Source organism: Meles meles, chromosome 3, assembly GCF_922984935.1.
Source record: "Meles meles chromosome 3, mMelMel3.1 paternal haplotype, whole genome shotgun sequence".
NCBI classification, from domain to species: Eukaryota; Metazoa; Chordata; class Mammalia; order Carnivora; family Mustelidae; genus Meles; species Meles meles.
In genome coordinates this window covers 51,414,197-51,432,401 of record NC_060068.1, presented here as the reverse complement: position 1 = coordinate 51,432,401, position 18,205 = coordinate 51,414,197, and the positions used below count along the sequence as shown (strand labels likewise).

General features: G+C 41.0%; 1 protein-coding gene across 3 annotated transcripts in view; it reads left to right on the top strand.

The window, feature by feature from the left end:
* Window positions 1–18,205, top strand: part of MAN2A1 (mannosidase alpha class 2A member 1) — a 172,199-nt gene that overhangs the window by 5,928 nt on the left and 148,066 nt on the right. The gene's annotated exons all lie outside the window — the stretch shown is intronic.

The window sequence follows — 18,205 nt, the reverse complement described above, 5'->3', positions numbered from 1 at the left end:
AAAGTCATACACAAACATAATTTGAGATGTCTGAAGTTTTCTTAAATAAGCTTTATTTCTTAATTAATGCTGATGATTCGAGTTACTGCATTTTGTATTCCTTCTTGAGAAAAAGGAGGAACAGAAACTGGAAAATAAAGTGGATGGAGATTTCCTTCTTGTTCAATTCATTTTGTTTAAATAGCTTTTTTAAAAGAAAGGACGGTGGAAGTGGGGTAGGAAAAGAATGAAGTTCTTGGCAGATGTTCTTCCTTTTCTTTTGTCCCCAACGTCTCTTGTCTTGAACTCTGCCTAAGTCAGCTAACTGTGGGCCAAATCTGGCCCACCACCTGTTTTTGTGGGGCCACATGCTAAGAATGGTTCTTGTTTTCAAATGGTTAAATATTTCATGACGTGGCCACACTCATTTCTCTACAAATCATCTCTGGCTGCTTCTGGACCATAAGAGTTGAGCAGAGCTGAGTAGTTGCCACAGAAACTCTGGCCCGCAAAGCCTAAAATATTTGCTGTCTGGGCCTTGACTGAAAAAGTTTGCCAGTCCCAGATTTAAACTCTATTTCTCTATTATTAACATTAGAGGCAAATTGTGTGGTTAGATCCGTTGAAGCAGAGGTGTGTATTGAAAACAAAATTCTTGTCACCTGGTTATTAGATAAACATTAGTGAAACTTAGTTTGTGGTTTGAGACTGTGGTTTAAAACTGGTGTTATATCCGTGTTTCATAGATTTCCCAGGTATCCTTGGGGAACCTCTGTGCTGGAGTATGGACATGTTTGACATGTTTAATTTGTTTCCCTTCTATCACCTGCAGGCTTCTCACTACAAGACTGCTGTGGGATGGAGGGTTCTGGGGCATGAACAGTGCAAAATTGATCCATAGTCTCAAGATCAAAAACCGTGGCTTTATTGTATTTGGGATTGGCTGTAATTCACAGATGGGCTGAATTCTGAGCCTACTCGGACAGCTTGGGTTAGGATTGTGGAGGCAGAGCCTGTGTCCATTAGGATGGAAGGTGGCAGTCCTCTCTGGGACCCTGAAGGCTACTCAGCTTGGAGGCGGAGAACTACCAGGATGTCTGCAGGGACAGTGGACTGCTAGTCATCAAAGAGTAATAAATTCTTGCTAATTTTGATACTTCTTCATGCTTCTTGAAGGTTATGTGCGACTTTCTTCATTCCTTTTGGCACAAGCCACCACCCCAATTTATGTTCTCAGAGATTTCACTATCATCATTCAATTGCAGTACACTTAGTCCCAACAAAAATGAGTTTAATGAGTCTCATTGAGTAGTATTGCAGTTTTTAAGCATTGTCTTTCCATTTTTAAATGTATGCATTTCAGCATTTTTCACATGCATGTGGATTTCTCACTGGCTTCATTTGTAGAAGGAAAAAGTCTCTTGCCTCTAGGAGTCAAGAGAAATGAAATGTTTTTTCCAAGGGCAGAACAAGCCCCAGATGTAACCTAGTCCCACCAGTGAACCCCATTGTCCTGAATCAGGAGCCTTGAGAGCTGAGGAATTTGCCAGTGATTTTTTTTCTTTCAAAGATTTTATTTATTTATTTATTTGACAGTGAGAGAGAGATCACTTCAAATGCATGTTTTCTTCCAGGATTGATTGTGTTTTGTGATGGGGAAAGCTCTCCTCCTGCTGGGTGAGGCTGTACTTTGGGGCTGAAGACAGACTTCTCAGCAATTCACTCCTGTTCTTTCATATCACAAGTACAGAAAAATGTGGGATTTGTGGGTCCTGGCCTTTGTGGTGACATTTTTACTGGTGGAACATTAGAAGATGGAAGCCAAAGAACGGGAATTATTCTCAGAATTACTTTCTCCCTAAAAAAGTCCTTAATTTGCAGTTTGAGAATCTATGGAGGTAGTCATTCTCTTAATGGTTACCAGTACCCCTAGAAAAGTCATAATATTAAAAGTCAGAGAATTTTAGAGTAGGGAAGGTCCTTCCAAATCAGATAATTTAGTCTTTGATTTTTCAGAGAAGGACACTGAGACACATAAATCGGGCTTCACCAATTTGCCCTGGGTCCCGTAACCAGTCATAGCATACCTGGGGTATGCATCCTGGCCTATAATTCAGTGCTTTCTGTTGTACTTTACTCAGCACATATTTGCGAATTACTTTGCGTTAGGTACTGTGGAAGTTATGATAGATGTACTAGATAATGTTTCTTGCTTTGCAAGAGCATCTTAGTTATTTGAGGTGGTCATTTGTGAAACTGTCATTGTGAAACAATTAGAGACAGCTGAGTGTTATTTAATTACGCATTAAAAGAGTTAGAACTGCCTGGCACATAGTATGTGTTCAGTAAATGCTAGTTATTACCAATGAACAGAGATTTATGGAGTAGCCATTATGTATCAGGAACTGTTGTAGGTTCTGGGCATATAAGAGCTAAGAATAAAATAAGAGTCCATGATCTTAATTCTTGGTATAAGGGCAGAGGCATTAAAGGAAATTCAATACTAAGTTCTGGTAATGGCCTGGCTCAAGTTGACCAAAGGACCTGGAACCAGAACTCGGCTCTTCTGATTGGGTAGGACTTTGCAGGGGGAAAGAACATCTTAGTGTAGAGTTATGAGCTTAAGGCTTGGGTCTTGAAGGAGCCTGGAATCATGAGAAGAGGTGAGGGGATTGGTTTGATTTGGAGTCTTTGGAGCTTGTAGGAAGTGGTTGGGAAGACATTGTAGGTAGCTTTGGATCAGATTGTGAATTGTCCCGGGAGCCAGTCTGAGAAGTTACATGAGTCAGATGATAGTGAGCCACTGAAAGTTATTGAGTATGTTAGGAAGCTGCTTGGGAAAAGCCGTGTTGGAGAATTAATTTCATAGAAAATTTTAGACCTGGAAGGGAGCTAAGAGTATTCAATCTAGATTATTCTGGTAGCAGTGTGTAGGAAGACTCAGAAACAGGAAGGCAGCTGAGAATCTGTTTAAGGTAATACAGACATAAGGCACTAAATCCCTACACCAGTATCAAAATGGCTAGAATCAAGAGGAAGAGGAAAATGTGCAGACATTTTGTGGAAAAAGAAGCATCAGGGCTTTCTCACAGATTTTTATAAAGGGTGTGTGGCTTGAATGAAACAATTTTTCCCACCTTTTTCTTTTGGGGCATTTGGAGAATGAGCTAATACCCTTTGCAGAAAGGGATAGTTTGGAAGATAACCTGGTTTGGGGAGCCAACCTCAGGTTCATGTATGATGTGGTGGATGTTAGTAGAATAGCCAAGGGGGCTGCAGTGCCCGAGTGAGAGGTTAGGGAAGGGAGATGCTGATCTGGTAGTCAGCAGCATAGAGTGGATGAGCTCACTCGGGACTGTGCTTTGTGAGAAGAGAGCAAACAGCCAAAGAACATTTCTTATAGCCAAAAGCTATGCTTCTTGTATTAAGATGATTGTGTAGCAGATGCTAATAAAATGAAGCAGCTTGTATTCAAATTGTCAGAAACCAGCTCATTGATCAGCATACCTAAGAAAAGATAAGACCATCGTAAAGAAAGATTTCAAAGAAGCATTTCAGTAGGAAACTAAAAAAGACCCTTCTCATTTTTAGCCCAAATTATGGAGTGAAATAATTTTTTTTCCTAGGTTATAAGAACAGAAAATAGATTACTCTGTGTTTGTGTGTGTGTGAGAGAGAGAGAGAGATCAAGAGAGATGGATTTATTAAAGATCAAAAGGCAACACTTGAAATAGGGGATTCATAGCTTAAGGTTGTTTTGAAGATCAGACAGATTTCTGAGTACCCCCAAACTACCTCTTGTTGATAGTAAAGAAGAACCATTCCTTTTTCATTAGGGGCTGACCACACCCTCCTCCCTCCTCAAACTGAAGAGATAAGAACTGTCTATGGCCCAAGGCCCACTTTTGAAAACTTGTAGGGCCCAATGACAAGAACACTTGAAATGCAGGATATTTCTTAAAACTTTAAGGGGAAAGACCTAACCAATAATTGTTTAAAATAAAGAAAAAAGACTTAAAAAAGAACCCGAGAAATTTGTATCCTTAACTTATCTTGATAGCTGATTGTATGATACTTAGAAATCTGTTTTCATTATATTTTAACATATCCTACTGTGCCTTACTATTATGTTTGTTGCTTCTGTGGTGTTTACTGCGCCCCACCTTGCCCTCGTAGACTGAATGGTTCAGATGGACTTTTAGGAAGTCTGTAGGAAGGCTTTGTAAAACTTTAGAATATTTGCTGCTTGAAATGAGACGTTAGGAAATTCAGAATTTATAGTAATTCAGATGGGGCTTGCCTAGACACTTACTTTTCTCCTGTCTGTAGGGAACAGAATGGGCTTATTCAGAAAATGATTAGTATAAATAAGATTGGAGGCAGGCTGTTTATAGATTTAAAACAACACTGTTTTCAGAGGGCCCCCCAAAACTTTTCTGTATGAAAAACTGTCTTACACATGTCAGTTGCATTTATTTTAGTAGACTAACACTGTGTAGATTGATTTGCTTTTTCCACTACCAACAGTTGTACTCTTTTTACATTAACGTATTTCTGAAAATTACGTGGGTAAACTTATGTTGATGGAACTTTTATCTTCAGATCCTAAAATACAATGTATGTCATTCATCCATGCAGAATGAAATTAGGTGGTATAAATAGTGCATAATAACACCCCTTGTGCATAAAGGTAGGCATATCTTAAAAAATGTAAGACAGATTAGCAACATAGATCAACAGTCATTGACCAGATGACATTAGACAGCATGACCCTAGTTCCCTGGGAATTGTTGCCATCTGAAAGCATATCCTAAGAACATCCATGCATGTTCTTGGGTGGGATACCCTGTTGATATAAGTGTTGACATATGTTGACATAGCTTTTGGATATAAGAAATGTTCCTATGTATAAGTGCTATGTATAAGAATAGAAGTACATTAAAAATATGTTGTAGAAGTAAAATTAGTGTGGTTTTCAAAAAACTAATTTCCAAAAAAAAAAAATGTAAAGAAAGGAAACGTTCCACAGAACAGTTCGGGAAGTGCTGAATTAAAGAATTTTCTTAGTCAACACCTAATTTGCTTAGCACCACTTAACTGCAGTTATTAAATGTATTTGAAAGTTATAAAGCTGCACTGTATGAAAATATTTTATAATCGAAACATGTTGTACTTACAAGCCCTTGTTACAATAATCCTTTTATTTTTTTTTTTATTATTTTTTTTTTTTTTACAATAATCCTTTTAAAAAAGATAGCTGTTTTGGGGCATCTCACTTTATACACAGTAGCAGCATCTCACTTTATACACAGTAGCGTTGTATCTGAAATGTGGCCTTGGCTGGAGGTGGTTTCTGTGCAACTGCTTGAGGATGGTGTGGGTGGGGGCCTTATGGTTCTGATCTCCATTTACATCTGGAAACCCTTGGGTGGAGACGGAGCTGCGTCCTGGAGCCTGGACACAGTGCCAGCAACTGGAGTCCTGACCACATTTTTGGAGGTGGCGAGAAGATGGGGTTCACAAAGGTGGGGGAAACTGGAGTGGCCTGTTGTTACTCTAGGTCAGGGCTGGGAGGCACAGTGATTCAGGGGCAATGTCTGAGTCCTGAGGGTCCCCTCCCAGCTCTTTCCTTTGCTGTCACTTGGCACTCTTGTATACCTGCGCCTGAGTGGGTTCTGCTAACGTCATACGTAGGCAGGTGTGAGATTGATGAGTAACAATTTGTCAAGGCAAAGCCCACCACTCCTGTGTTTTGGCAAGGTGTTACATAATTAAGTGCTCTTTGTGCTCATATGGTGAGTACATTTATTTCTTTGAATGGGCCAGTGGAAGCACAAAGGCAATAATACCTTGGAAGAGATTCAGGCATGATAAGCTTCAGGTCTGGAAAACACCATTAAAAGGTCATTTGTCACTGTGGTTTGTGGCTTGTTAAAACTGTAGTGTTACATACACTACTGTGGCCACAGCCTCAGGTCACCCTCTTTCTGGCCTCAGCACCACACATCTTAAGAGGTGGGGTGGTCATTGAGGGGTTTCTTATCATTTTATGAAACCAGAATGCCTTCCTGTTAAGTGCCTGCGATCTGACTGAATATAAATAGCAGGATTCTTCTGTGTAGTTGAATAGCGGCTGACTGACTTGGAGCTACTGCGGGAACGGTGACACCCCTGCTGGAAAAACAGACTCTCTTTTACCAAATCACTGTTTTTATATTTAGCTTTAATACTGTGGTTCTTAACTGGGGATGTGTGAGAATTGCCTGGTGAGCCTTTTGCAATTATTAAAGGCAGATCTGGGCACTCTCTATAGGTGATCCCCATTTGTCGCCACTGCTTTAAATTCCTATTTATACTGACCACTCAAATATAGATTCTCCTGACTCTGAGACTTCGTGTCTACCTCACGCCGCCGTTGAGCTGTCTCATAGTTCCAGAACAGAACCTTTGCCCCTCCCTCTGCTCCTTTCCCGGGGCTCGCTCCTGATTTCCCTAAAATGCCACCCATCTTCTTCCCACTTGCCTCAGTAAAAAAACGAAACAAAACACAACGGCTATTTTTCTTCTTTGTACCTCCCTTTCCTAGCTCATCTGTCTTGTCACAGCCTTTTGCTTTCCTCCACTTCCTCGATCCAAGCCACCACAACATTGACTCCCGATTGCCCCACCATAGCTCCAGAGTAGCCTTAAAACACTTTTCACTCATTGACCCTAAAGCAGTTCAAGATGAAGATGTTGATGTTTCTTTCCTGGAAAAATATTTTTAACTATTAAGTCTTTTCCTACGTCCTTTGGTCAAAGATAGGTGTAGAGCCTCGTGAGACCAAAACATGCCCCCAAGAGACAGGTTGTAGAGTCAGATGCTCTCACCTCTCATTGCTCCATTGCAGGGTCTCTCAGCTGCTGGAGGCTCACAGCTCTCCAACTCTCTGATGGGGATTTGGACGGACTTCTCTAAGAGGACCAGCCAGTGGAAGCTTTATTTATATAGGGTCAGCTCTTTACTGGCTACGTTAGTTTCCTATTGTTGTTGTCACAAAGCACACGGAGTGGCTTAAAGCAGAAAAATCTATGTCTTCCAGTTCTGAGGATTTGAAGTTTGAAATGGGTCTTACTGGACTGAACTCAAGATGTTGGCATGGCTGCCTCTTTTCCGGAGGCTTTAGGGGAGAATCCGTTGCCTCATCTTTTCCATCTTCTAGAAGCTACCTACATTCCTTGGTTCCAGGCCTCCTCCAGCATGGCGTCACTCTGACTTCCTCTTCTTTCTTTGTATCTCCTCTGCTTCTGATTCCCATCTCCCATTTTTCCCCCATAAGGACCCACATGATAACATTGGCCTGTCAGTGTTCTAGGACAGTCTCCCCATCTCAGAATCCTTACGTTAACCACATCAGCAAAGTCCCTTTTGCCATGTAAAGTAACAGAGTCACAGGTTTCAGGGATTAGAACCTGAACATCACTGGGATGGCCATCCTTCTGCCTATCACACCAGACACTCTTTAAACTCATTTATATGTGCTCACTAATTGAACACTCATAACCACCCTGTGGGTGAGGTATTATTCATTATCCTCATTTTACAGATGAGGAAACAGTCATGGGAAAGTTACATAGTTTGCCCAGATTCACTGGGGTAGTGGAGCTGTAATTCATAATTGGCTTGGCTTCATTTTTTATCTTATTTTATTTTCCAGCTTTATTGAGATATAATTGATGTAGAACATTGTATTAAGTTTAAGTTGTACAATGTGTTGATTTGATACACTCATATATTACAAAATGGTTATTACCATGGTGTTAGCTAATACCTCCATCATGTCACATAATTACCATTTCTTTGTTATGATGAGAACATTTAAGATTTACTCTCTTAGCAACTTTAAGTATGTAATACAATATTAACTGTAATCATCATGCTGTACAGTGGATTCCCAGAACTGACTCATCTTATAATTGAAAGGGATTTTTGTTGTTTTTTTTAAATAACTGTAAGTTTAGACCCATTCATCAACATCTCTCCATTTCCCTTTCCAAGCTCTACCATTCTACTGTGTTTCTTTGACTTCAGCTCTTTTAGATTCTACATGTAAGTGATTTCATACAGTATGTGACTTTTTCTGTCTGACTTATTTCACTTAGTGTATCCTCAAGGTCTGTCGATGTTGTCATAAATGAAAGATTTCTTTTTTATGGCTGAATAGTTCTCAAGTGCGTGTGTGTGTGTGTGTGTGTGTGTGTATACACATATACTTGCATAGAATATCTCTTTCCATCCCTTCACTTTGGGTTTATGTGTGTCCTTAAACCTGAAGTTAGTCTGTTATGGACAGCATACAGTTAGGTCTTGTTTGATTTTGTTTTGTTGTTTTTTTTTTAATCTATCCAGCCACTCTTTGTCGTTTGAGTAGAGAATTCAGTCCATTTACATTTAAAGTAATTATTGATAGGTAGGAACTTAACGTCATTTTATTGATTGTCTTTTTTATAGTTTCCATGGTCCTTTCTTCCTCTTGCTGCCTTCCTTTGTGACTTGGGATTTTCCATAGTGGTATGCTTTGATTCTTTTCTCCTCATCTTGTGTGCATCTGCTATAGTTTTCTGCTTTGTGGTTACCATGACACTACATAGACATTTTATAGATATAACATATATTTTATGGTAACAACTTTGATCACATACAAGAACTTTACCCTATTATTATTTTACCCTCCCTTTTATGTTTTTGATGTCACAGCTCATCTTTTTCTGTTGTGTATCCATTAACAAATATTGTAGCTGCCGTTATTTTTAACACTCTTGTCCTTTAACCATTTTACTGTATAATTAAATGGCTGACACTCCACCATATTGAAGTCTTATTTTGAGTTTGACTGTATGCTTAACTTTTACCAGTAGGTTTTATATTTTCATAGGCTTTCATGTTACTAACTAGTGTGTTTTATTTTAGCTTGAACTATTTTCTGCATTCCTTGTAAGGCAGGTGCTGTGGTGATGAATTCCACCTTAGCCTTTGTTTGGGGAAATCTGTACCTCTTCTTCATTTCTAAAGGTCAGCTTTGTCAGATGGTATATTTTTGGTTGGCATTTCTCTTCTTTCAGTACTTTGAATGTATCGTCTCACTATCTCCTGCCCTATAAAATTTCTGCTAAGAAATCTACCAATAGTCTAATGGAGCTTCCTTTTTCCCCCTCTTACAGCTTTTAAGATTCTCTTTGACTTTTGACACTTTTATTATAATGTGTCTTGGAGAGGATCTCTTTAAGTTGATTTGGTATGGTGACCTCTTGGTTCCATGAACCTGAATATCCATATCTCTTCATATTGGGGAAGTTCTCAGCCATTGTTTTTGTTTTTTTTTTTTAAGATTTTATTTTATTTATTTGACAGAGAGAGAGATCACAAGTGGGCAGAGAGGCAGGCAGAGAGAGAGGAGGAAGCAGGTTCCCTGCGGAGCAGAGAGCCCGACGTGGGGCTCGATCCCAGGACCCTGAGATCACGACCCGACCTGAGCTGAAGGCAGCAGCCCACTCCACTGAGCCACCCAGGCGCCCCCCATCGTTTCTTTAATTAAGCTTTTCTCCTTTTCTGTCCTTGAATTCTAATAATTTGCAGATTGCTCATTAGTCTTTTGTTAGTATCTCACAGATGATGTATGCTTTCTTCACTCCTTTTCATTCCTTTTTCGTTTTTCTTCCTTCGATTGGATAATTTCAATTGATCTTTCTTAAAGCTCACTTACTCTTTCTTCTGCTTGGTCAAGTCTTAAAGCTTTTTGTTGACATCAGTTCAATCACTGTTTCCTTCAACTCCAAAATTTGTTTGGTTCTTATTTATGTTTTCCGTCTCTTTGTTGAACTTCTCATTTTGTTCTTATATTGTTTTCCTGATATTGTTAAATTTTTATCTATATTCTCTTGTAACTCTGAACATCCTTAAGAATATTATTTTAAATTATTTGTTGGGCAATAGCTATATTTCCATTTTGGAAAGGTTTACTATATTCTTTTGGTAGTCACGTTTTCCTGAGTTTTAGTGATCCCTGTAACTTTGCACAGGTGTTTATGCTTTTGAAGAAGTCACCTCTTCCAGACTTTATGGACTGACTTTGGCAAGGGAAGCCTTTTAGCTGTGTGGGAGAGGGGACATTGGAGCATGCTAGTGATCCCAGCATGTCCCCAGGTCTAGCACCTGTGACTCCAGCTCTAGTGGTATAGAGCACCAAGTTCAGGGGCACGTGGTAACATCCCTTTTGAGGTGGCATGATGTCTCTTTGGCTCAGGTTGCTAGGGTTCACAGCTTTGACAACCGTGTGGTCCTTGGCAAATGCTCCAGGGTGTCAGCGGTGGCTGCAGGGGCTGCTTGTGTCCTCACTGGCACCTCCAGGCCCCGTGACAGGGGCTAGGGAAGACAGCAGTGGTGGCCAAAGCTGGTTGTGTGCACCTGCTGAGCTGTAGAGGCCTGTGCAGTGGCAGGGGCTTGTTGCACACATGAATGTAATGGTGGAATCCAAGGAAGGCAGCAAAGCTGGGGCCAACAGTGGGTGCCCTGGTAGTTGCAGGGGCCCAGGTGGTTGATGGGTACTACCATGACTGCTCAGTCTCACGACAGGCACACAGCAGTGGAGGCTGGCAATGGAGGTCAAGCTGGGGATGGGCTCTGCACAGCTGGAGTGTCTGATGCCAGGAGAGGATGATGGTGCAGACTAGTGACTGAAGATAGGACCTCATCCATGTTCACAAGTAGCTGTGGAGGCTCTGGCTGTCAGCTTGCTCTCCCATTGTTGCAGTCTCCTCCTGAATGTGTGCAGGCAATGGAGGCTGGTGACAAGTGTCAGATTGGCAGCATGTATGTGCATAGCTGGAGGGGTTAACTCCATGGCAGTGGGGATCAGCCATGTGGGTCTGGGCTGGAGTCTTGCACTTTTGCAGCCACAGAAGCCTGAGCTGGCTGCTGGCGTGGTTCCCAGGTTCCAGAGGGGCTTGGTGGGGAGAGAGCCGGAGGGCCACAGTGGGTGGCATGAGCAAATGCCGATACAAGGGGTGTGAAAACTGGTAAAATCTGCAGGGATTCCATGGCAGCCCTGCTGGCTATTGGTTCCTTCGATGTGAAAGCTGGGTTTGTCTGTAGAGCAGGTCACTGTGAACCATTCTTGTTCATGCTGTGTGGCTACTATTGGTAGCCCCTGCTTTTCTTCCTTATTCCTAGTTGTCTCTCTGTGTCTCTTTGGGTGGTTGGTGCTCCCAGTGGCTGAGGGGCCTGTTTGACCCTGCTCTTCTTTCTTAGCAAGAGGAACTCTTTCTAGGCAGAGAGTTCCCTCTTGGCATTGAGCATTGCTGCCCTGGGGGATGGGATGATGCAAGCAAAATGAAGCAGTCTTTTTTTTTTTTTCCCCTGTGTGGTTATTTTCAGATTTTTTGTTCCACTCTGTTTTAAAGTTTTATAAGTAGACTTCAGAGCTGCCCCACAGCTGTTTTTGTTCATGGATAGCTGTTTCAGTGTTGATCTTTGTGGGAGGATGGAGGTTGGGGTCTCCCATGCTGCCATTTTGATGACATTACTCTTGGCTTAACTTTAGAGTCTGTTCTTATCACAGTTGTTGTGCCCTGGAAAGTTGTACCATTCAAAGTGATTTTAGAAAGCTAGGGACTCTGGGGTGGCTCAGTTGGTTAAGCATCTGCCTTCAGCCCAGGTCATGATCCTGGGGTCCTGGGATAGAGCCCCACATCAAGCTCCCTGCTCAGTGGGGAGTCTGCTTCTGCCTCTTCCTCTGCACCTCCCCCTGCTACTGTTCTCTCTCTTGTTCTCTCTCTCTCAAATAGGTAAATAAAATCTTTTTAAAAAAAACCAGAAAACAAAGTGATTTTAGAAAGCCATAGTTTTGTTCCAGCAATAGCAGAAGTAATGTCTTCTTGAATGCCTATTTAGTAGCAGGCTCTGTGCTAAGTTCTTCGCAGCCATTCCAACCAATAGGTGTTAGCACTGCATTTTGCTTATAAAGGAGACTGAGGTCCAGGAAAGTTAAGTTACTTCCCCAAGGTCACAGTGTTTCTAAGTGCCAAACTGAAGATTAGAACTCACGAAGTCTGACCCAGAGCTCTTGTGCTTAACTGTTCAGCTAAACTGCCTTTATCTTTAGCTGGTAAAAGGAGTTATTAAAACTAAAGATAATCATTATTTGCAGTTACTAAAAATAAAAATGTGGTGAGGTATAATATCCTAAAGCATGAAATGGAGGAACCTGGTACAAAGATAATTAGGAGAATTAATATCCAGTTAAGCAGATTATCAAAGGGTGCAGGTTTGTGATTTATGTCACCCTCTAGGGTAGTTTAGGGGTGATTGCCGAATGGCTTATTGGCTGTGTATCTAAAGTATTTCGCTGACATGCATGAGGTTGGAGGTGTAGGTCCCAAACCTGGCTGATCACCAGAGTCACCTGTGGAGCATAAGCATTGCAGTTTCTGGGACCCTTCCCAAGATTCCAGGGTGGATCCCCTAAGATTTGTAATTTTTTTTAAAGATTATTTATTGGAAATTGAGAGAGAGAGAGAGAGCGCACATGCACACATGCAGGGAAAGGGGCAGAGGGAAAGAATCTTCAAGCAGACGCCCCTGCTGAGCCTGGAGCTGGACTGCGGCCCAGCCCCCTCTCACAACCCTGAGATAATGACCTGAGCCAAAACCAATAATCTGATGCTTATCCTAATGAGCCACCCAGGGGCCCCTGAGATCTGTAGTTTTGAGCAGCCTTTCAGATGCTTCTGATGGTTACTCTTAGAGCCTTTTACCCAATGTGATTACATTGGTACACGGTGGGCACATTTTATGACAGAATCCAGGTCCAAAAATATACTGATGTGATGAAGTGATTTACTGAATCTAACAAAATCTGACAAGAAGCAGGAAAAGAAAGCATGAATGACAGGTGGTATGAGTTTCAGACATACACACACACACATATGTATTGCAGTAAAATTTTGTTTCTTTCAAATCCCACCACTGGTGATTATATTATAAATAATATTTTCTCTATCATTCTCTTAACTAGAAACTTGATTTCGTTGAGTGAAGATCTTTTACCACTACTGTAGTAGGAAGAATTTCAGAATCAATCTTGGGTTCTTTTACCAAACCCTCTTTATCCCCTGCATCAGTTGAAATTAGAGCCCAGTGAGCTATGATTACTGATAGTAGTGAACGTTGAAACTTTTGGATGGACTGCACAGAGTCCATAATCTTTGCCTGCCCTCAAAGAGGAGCCACATAGTCTATCCTACTCTCAAGGTCATGATTGTCAATCTGTGGCCAAACATAGCTCAATTTCTATATCATTTCCCTCTCAGTCAGTGAAGATCACCCTATAATTTAGGACTTTGCTTCTCATCTTATCTACTTTTTGGGTCACAGTGAAGATTTTTGTGAATTTTCTTTCTTAAAAAAATTGTTAGACTGTTTTATTTTAATTCATATTATTTTTGGTGCAAGCTGTGTGCCAAAAAATGGCATTTAATACTGCCTTGTCTTAGAAAATATGTTACTTTTTTTTTCTTCACCCTGCTGTAAATATTTGCAATTCTTTTGTGCATCAGGCATTGTGCTAGGCATCAGGGTACAGTGATGAATAAAACAGCTGTGGTGCCTGTTCTCAATTTAGAGATTTACTTAGTGATGAAAATGGGGAAACAATACATGAATAAATAGGTAAAAAATGTAATAAGGCCAGGGAAGAAGCAGGAAATAGAGAATAACACATGAAGGCCTATTTTAAATAGGACGGCTGGGGAAGACTGTGCTGAGGGAACGTTTCAGGTGAGATTTGAAGGACTTTATAAAGGGAGAATGTGTATGGAGGTCCTGAGATGGGTTGAGGAGGACCTGGCTGACAACTGAGCTGAGATCAGAGTGAAACTACATTGGGGGAAGGATAGATAGATGCAGGTGTTTACTGATTGTAGTAGAAGTGCACTTCGAAACTACCACTGGATTGTTAGAAGGGTAACGCAGCTGCTCAGGGCGTGGTTGAAGGATGTAAGCCTAGCACTGAGGAATTAGTTAAGAGGCTGCTATGTACTAGGCAGAAGAGGTTGCTGGAGGCTTAGATTATTGTGGTTGCAGCTGAGAAGGAGAGATATAGAATGATTCCACAAGTATTTTAGAGGTAGTAAGGAAAGAGCTTGCAGATAAGTTAGATGTATGAATAGGGTGAGGAAGGAGGAAGAATCTGTTATTCCACCAAGATTTTGGGAGTGACCAACTAGATGGGGATTAATGCTACACCCTGAAAATTTGAGGATTATAGAAGGCATTTTTGGGGAGGGTATCTTTTGGACATAAGTTTGAAACCCAAGTTGAGGAATGGGATAGTTGTTTGGCTCGATGGGTTTGTTTTTCAGAGAAGAGGCTTTAGCTGGAGATAGAAATAGAGATGAGACATCAGTACAAGAAAAAGGAATTTAAATCATGGAGTGGATGAGATAACTTAAGGTCGTATAGAGAGGGCAGAGAGTTCAGGTGTTAACCTTGAGGCAGGCACTCTATCATTTAGATGCTAGGGGGAGAAGGAGACTGATAAACAGGAGGCAGGAGGAATCTCAAGAGCATGCTGGGCTGCGAGTAAATGAAGAAAACGTTGCCAGGCGGAAGAAATGGTCTAGTGTGCTGATGCTCCTTGAGATGATGAGTAAGGGGAGGGCAGTGTATGCTTATCATAACTGACAACATGGAAGCCTTTGGGGACTTTGCAGGGGCAGTTTTGGTAGAGCAGTGGGCAGATGCTGATTGGACTGGGCAGTTGAGAGAATAGGAGTTTAGAAGGAAAGGGGGCGTGATGAGTATAGACTCTTCATACTCTATGTATGTCTATGAAGGCGTTGGGCCCCAGGAAGGGAATCGTGGGGGTAAGGAGAGCACTGGAGTTTGATTTGGTGTTTTGGATAGGATATCATGTTAAGTTGAACCATAGGAAATTGGTAAATTTTACAATTTTTGGCTTAAGGGAATGGCAGATTTCGTATCGCTTGACCTGAGGTTACATGTTACACAATTGAGAATGAGTTACTTTTAAAAAGGGAGTTTGATGAAGCAGTGTTGAGAGAGTTTTAACCAAAAGAATACCAGCCTTTGAGCTGTTGAGAGAGATGGGTGTGGAGCTCACCAGTCAAGTGTTGGCCTTTGAAGTGGGGAAGGGGAAGGCACACATTTTTTTTTCCCACTGTAACAGGAAGGAAGATGCTGATGTGCAGATTCAGCCAAGCTTGAGTGATCATGGTGATGCCAATTCCGGCAGCTAATGCTTACCTGGGGCAAATAATTATGTAATAAGCTTTCAGATTTAGCTGTAGGTGTACATTGATTGATTTTGCTCATAGGACTGAGTGGGTACTGATCCTGTTTTGCCTTATATGAGGCTCTAAATTTTCTCTCTTAACAGTCATTCGGATTAGTGATATTTTTTTTTTTGCTCAATTTTTCTCTTTCATCAAAAGCAAAGTAAATGAAATATCATGACCTTCTTCTCCACTCCTCAGCAGTGCCTCCCTACAGAACTGATTAGCAAATCAAAGAGTAAAACGGTTTTCTCACAAGTGATTTTCTTACCCTACAGAAAATTGTCTTTTTCAGTATTACTATCAGTATTCCTTGACTTGTCAGTGTAATTGAACATTATCTATGATTTCTGTTCCTTTAATGCAGACTACAAGCACATCCTTTTAAGGCCATACTACTCTTCTCTGTTGAATATACAAAATTTGCTTATGAGGTGTGTGTGTTTTAAGAATTTCAGCCATTTGGGGGGAGGCTTTGTGGCACCGCATAAGGTAGTTTATAAAAAATGATTTTCATTAGACTATTCTGCTGACATATCCCCAGGCCACAATTTTCTCCATGGTCTTATTAGTTCGGTACAGAATTCCAGGTACTGATCATTAATTGTATCTTTAAAGCTACAATGAGATCAAAATTCGTCTTTGGTGCCTGTGGGGTTATTTTTCACGAAACATCTATCTCCTGTAATGTTTATTTTGAGTAATACTCTCATCCATGGGTTATGGGGCTAGGGCCCCATATTCCCAGATGGAGTCCTCGTCTTTCTCAGTGTGTGCTTAGTGAACTACCTGTAGGCAGCTTTGCTATATGCATGGCTCCAAAATTATCATTTCCTGAAAGTACAGAAAGGTCTGGAGAAGTGCAGGCACCCCTGTATTAATTTATACACTGCTAGTTTATTGGATGATGAAACATGTAGTATTTAAAAGCTCTAGGGTGCTGATACTTTAGACTAAGTTTTATTGTATGGAGGAGGGTAGCTTTACTAGAGGCAGGACAAGTCATCATGTTCTAATTCTGCTTGGAATCAGAGGAACTTGATTTACTGTTGTTACCTGCTGTGGCAGAAATTGCAAGCATCGCTTGTATCTTCAGGATTGGAAATATTCAACAGAACACATCAGATTTCAAAAAGCTGTAGTCTCCGTGTTTTGAAAATAAGCAAGAAAAGTTTTTCCCCTTATTTCAGGCAGTCTTTGATAGCATGTCTGTTTAGGAAAATCTGTATGGATTAGTTAGGAAAATCTGTATGGACTCTCACGTATTTTGAGCTTCTTTGGGTGAGCTTCGGGTTATGCCAAGGGGACTGCCTTTGGCCGTTCTGCTGAGAATCGCTCAACCAGCATCGAGGTCTGCTGATAAAGAAGGGTTTGTAGTATGATAGTGCTCACTAGCTTTGCTGACCCAAAGTCTCCATGGTTAACCCAGCTTCTCTTTGAGCCCTGAACTGGTGTTGCACTGATCCATCCTGTTTCCTTTGCTTTGCCATTTTTAGTCATGAGCTGATGCATGTTCTCCCTCTTGCTTTTCACTAGAGGAAATGGGGCTTATCTTACAGGATGAGTTCTGTGTTAAAACCTTGCACTTCCGGCTTCTGTATAATAGGCTGGAGAACAGGCTTCAGAGCTTTACCTCTTAGAGACAGAGCATGCCACCCCAGAGGAGACAGTTGGCTTATAGGACTACAGTTTTGACATATAGAGCTATTTCTGTCACATGTCTCTAAGTAGGGTGGGGGAGCATCTTTCAGGTCTGTGGAGGCTGTCTTAATGTTTCTTGTTTCTCGCTTTGGATATTTGTCCCCAGTGTCATCTTCTCTTCCACGTCCCTCCTCCCCACAAAGATAATGGGCTGCTGACTTGCTTCTAATTTTGGATATTTCTTTTCTCATTCCAAAATATTTTCTCTAGTCCCTTCAGACTTCTGTCAGTTTCACACAGTTTGCTCCAGTGGCCTTCCCTTAGTAGACACCAGTCTGCTGACCCGTCCCCTCCCCTTTGTTGAACTGGACTCTAACCCAGAAGTAGAATCATGTTTTCTCCTGGCTTCCCTATCACAAAGTCAGCAGCTATTCATAACAGGCTAAAGAAGAATATAAATACCCATAACCAGTTTTTACCATCTTGATTATGGTCTTTCATATTTTTTTTTCAAAAAGGATGGTATCAAATTCCAATTATTTTGTGCATGTTTTTGAATGTTTTCTCCACTGTACCTCCTGAAATACCTTCCCACATATTTCTGTTTTTAAGGAATTTATATTTCTAAATTTTCTGTGACTGAAAGCATTTCCATGATATAGATGTACCATTTGACCAGTTCTTTACCTTTGGACATTTAAGTGTTTTCTCTTTTCCCTTCCTCTTTCTTACTGTCCTCCTGTTATTTTCTTCTTCCTTCTTTCTGACTTCCTGTTTTTTTACTGGAGATAGAACTTTTGTTTTTGGGTGTCCAGAGTTATTTGCTCACTGTACGTGTAGTTATTTTATTAAACCCCAGTGTAGACTTTTTGGGTAGGCTGTCACTTTCTTTGTTCAGGTACGGACCCATATCTTATGTATATCTGTCTTCCCAGCATGTAGCATTATGCCTGGTACAGTGGGTATTCACTAAAGATTGATTGTGGAGTTCCAGAAATATAAAGGCCATGGGACAAATATTTAAGTATCTACCATATATTTAAGGCCCAAGATATAGGAGTGGAGAAGACAAAGAGTGTCCTTGCTCTCATAAGCTGAAATATTATTCTCTACAACAAGGTTTATGTTATAAAGATGACAAACCTCTTAATGAAATGTGAGGATCAATGAAAAAACCTTAAATTCAGGGTGCTGGGTGGCACACTTGGCTAAGTGTCTGTCTTCGGCCCACGTTGTGATCCCAGAGTCCTGGGAT